This window comes from Crocodylus porosus, unplaced genomic scaffold (assembly GCF_001723895.1).
Source record: "Crocodylus porosus isolate Cpor-Errol unplaced genomic scaffold, CroPor_comp1, whole genome shotgun sequence".
Lineage (NCBI taxonomy): Eukaryota > Metazoa > Chordata > Crocodylia > Crocodylidae > Crocodylus > Crocodylus porosus.
In genome coordinates, this window is record NW_017728943.1 from 79,311,294 (window position 1) to 79,315,120 (window position 3,827).

At 47.2% G+C, this 3,827-nt stretch overlaps 1 protein-coding gene across 1 annotated transcript in view; it reads right to left on the reverse strand.

Annotated features, from left to right (window-relative positions):
• GLP1R (glucagon like peptide 1 receptor) overlaps positions 1 to 3,827 on the reverse strand; it is a 140,800-nt gene that overhangs the window by 135,326 nt on the left and 1,647 nt on the right. The gene's annotated exons all lie outside the window — the stretch shown is intronic.

The following is a 3,827-nucleotide window of genomic DNA, read 5'->3' on the forward strand; positions in this document are numbered from 1 at the left end:
CACACACACACACACTATAGTTGATGTTAGACCACTAAATTTAAACCCAGCCCTTCTAACTGAAGCCTGTTACCAGGACCAGGCCTGGCAGATGAGTTATGTTTACCTTAGATACGACACAGGTTTAAAAAAAATTCTTACGTTGGCACTAGGAGAAAAGGAGTTGGAAGCTTACATGACAGATTTTAAAACTATTTTCATGCTGCAAGGCATTGGTTGTTATGGAAATAGAGAGCAGGTGAGTACATAAGAAGAATCAGGGTAGATTTCACCAGACAGAAGAGAGATGACAAGACAAGTGAGGAAGAGTTCAAAGTAGTAAGTTAGTGAGATACAGAGATGAGGGAAGCATATGTCTCATTGCTTCAGTTCTCTGCTGCTGGGTGCCTCACTATAAGAGGGGGATTGAGGAATAAGTGGGGAAACTAAGAGGCATCTTTTGACTAGTCGTCAGTCCGGCAAAATGAAAAACAATCAATAACAAGGAAACAGCAGTCAATTAATAGCAAAGAGCAGTATAATAACAGTCTGTTAATGATCAGTTGCAATGAAACAGCAATCAATAGCTTAAAGGATCTGCTCTTTCACACCTGTTCCCTTTATTTTTCTCTTTGCAGCTTTCATTGTTTAACTGTTTGTATTCATACATGGTTCTGAAGTCCACATGCACCAAGTCCTGTGACCATGGTCACTAGCCAAGAGACCTGCATAACAATTGGGAGACTGAACTTGTAATGGAGTTCACAATGCCATCCAAGTGAGCATCACCTTAACTGAAGAGTCAGTATTATGTTGCTGTTCTACAAAGCTGGATGTTTAATCTTGAGTATGTAGACAAGGAAAGACACCCCCACACAAAAGTTGAGGTACACTTTCCTATCAAATTTCATCCAGATGGGAAAAGAAACAGCCAGGATAGTAGTCCCGAGGGGAAGAAAGGAAATGAAGCACTAATAAAAGAGTCAAATTGTCTTTTCTTGGGGGAAGGATGCAGGCTGCACTAGAATTACTGTCACACAGATAGAGCAATGCTTATGGGCTGCCCCAGTCCTATGAAACTACTGAAATGTAGTATTTTCTTAAAGGAGTGCTGTCTGGAATCTTCCCATTTGCTCAGGAAATCTAGTGATGGGGATATGAACCAACACACTGAGAGGACACATTTGAAATTATGATCACCAAGTTTTGTTCTACAGTACAAAAGCCTCCTAATATGTGCACGCACAACCCCCTCACCCACCTGCACACCCTACCCTCCCTCTCAGAGTCTGTTGCTGCAATCATGGCAGTGTCTTCTATGTGTCTGTACTTTATATGCCACTCTTTCCCCAACCAATAGTCATGGCGACTTAAATAAGAGCATAGAACTGAAGATGGCCCACTTAAAAAGCCACAGATCAATATTTCAGCCTTCCTTTATTGCTAAATGCCTGTCCAATAAGGTCTCACAGCATTTTCGGAAGATGTCCAAGCTCAGGCTCTGACAGGCCTCAGAAGGGAGAAAGCACCAGAGTTAAGGAGTAACTGCTAAAAACATGAGAGAGGACGTTCTCGCTAAGCAGACTTTACTTACTGATGGTATTTGCAAGAGGTTGCTCTTGGCTGAGCTTATGGATTGCAGTGGGACATAAGGCTGCCCCTTAGGTATGAAGAGCTGAGACTGTTTAGGGCCTTTGCATACTGCCCCATACATTTCCTTTTCATTCATTAAGTACCATGACACTTCATAGCTCATCTGCATATTTATAAAATCAAGGATGTCCACAAGTGGTTGGCTCCTGGGCTGCACAACTCCAAGTGGTATGGCTCCAGACCTGCATATACCGCTTACATGGACTACAGCTGAGGTCAGTCAAGGGCATCTCAATCAAAATGGGATGTCACACTACAGCTTGAATTTTATTAGATGTTTCAGACTGCGAATCCAAAAAAATGACAAAGCCAGTAGGGAAATGCAGATAGCAGGGATGAGGGACTAACATTTAAAGCAGGGGTGGGCAATTATTTTGAGCGAAGGGCTGCTTACCAAGTTTTGGCAAGCCATCGAGGGCTGCATGACAGGCAGCTTGGGGCATATTAATATTAATTTTCTTAAATTTGGGGGGGAGCCCACGGGCCAAATAGAACAGCCTGGCAGGCCACATCCGGCCCCCACATCCGGCCGCATTTTGCCCACCCCTGATTTAGAAGGAAGGGGATGAGGAGGGGAACACAACCTGGTTGGACCTGGTGCTGGCCACAGGTGATGACCTGGTGAGGGGGCTATGGGTGCTCGACCACCTGGGTGACAGAAATCATTGCCTGCTGGAATTCACCATCCAGCACAAGGTGGCAAAGGCCTACAGCAAGGCAGCAGCCCTAGATTTCAGAAGGGTGGACTTCAGTGAACTAAGGAGAATAGTTGGGGAAGCACTGAGGTCCTGGAGGGGAGAGAAGCCAGGTGTCCAAGAAGAGTGGTTGCTCCTTAAAGAGATGATCTGCCAAGCCCAAAAGGAGGTAATCCCAACATGGATCAAAGGGGGCAGGAGAGCACAAAAGCCCCCATGGCTCACCAAGGGCATCCAGGAATGTCTCCTAGCTAAAAGGGAGGCATACACCCAATGGAAGCGAGGGGCCATCACCAGGGAGGACTATACCCCGGTTGCTCGGGGATGCAGGGGGGCAGTCAGGAAGGCCAAGGTGGAGCTGGAACTGGGACTAGCTTCCCAGATCAAGGACAACAAGAATTCCTTTTTCAAGTACATAGGGGGCAAAAAGAAGGTACCAGGTAACATGGGGCCCCTGCAGGACATGTTAGGAAATTTGGTCATCACACCAGATGACAAAGCTAACATATTTAATGATTTCTTTGCCTCCATTTTCCCAAGCAGGAACCGGAACAGCCACCGCGATGATACCCCAGGGGAGGCACACCTAGGCCAAGGGTTAATGAGGAACTAGTTAGGAAGCTTCTGGAGGGGCTGGATGTATTCAAATCAGTTGGTCCAGACAATCTCCACCCTAGAGTACTGAGGGAATTGGCTGAGGTCATTGCAGGACCCCTGGCACGGCTTTACGAGCACTCGTGGTGCTCTGGTGTGGTCCCAGAGGACTGGAAAAGGGCCAACATGGTTCCCATCTTCAAAAAAGGGAGGAAGGAGGAGCTGGGAAACTATAGGCCAGTTAGTCTTACCTCAATCCTGGGCAAGCTTTTTGAGAGAATTATTCTGGCACATGTCCACGAGGGGCCAGGAGGGGAGATTATGCTTAGGAGTAACCAACACAGGTTCATTAGAGGCAGGTCCTGTCAGACTAACCTGGTGGCCTGCTACAACCAGGTCACCAAATCCTTAGATGCAGGGGTAGCAGTGGACATAGTCTTCCTGGACTTTCGGAAGGCCTTTGACACCGTCTCTCACCCCATTCTCATTAAGAAACTGGGGGACTGTGGTGCTGACATCCACACAGTCAATTGGGTCACCAACTGGCTGGAGGGCCGTACCCAGAGAGTGGTGGTGGATAGGTCATTTTCGACCTGGAGGGATGTGGGCAGTGGGGTTCTGCAGGGCTCAGTCCTCAGACCCGGATGTGTTCAACTTCTTCATCAGTGACTTGGACAAGGGGATAAATAGCACCCTGTTCAAATTTGCTGATGACACTAAGATATGGGCACGCTAGAAGGGAGGAATAGGCTGCAATCAGACCTAGACGGTTTACAGGGGTAGGCGGATGAGAATAGGATGGGATTCAACACTGACAAGTGCAAGGTGCTGCACCTGGGAAGGAAGAACCAGTACCATACCTACAAGCTGGGGAACTCCTTTCTCATCAGTGCAGAGGCAGAAAAG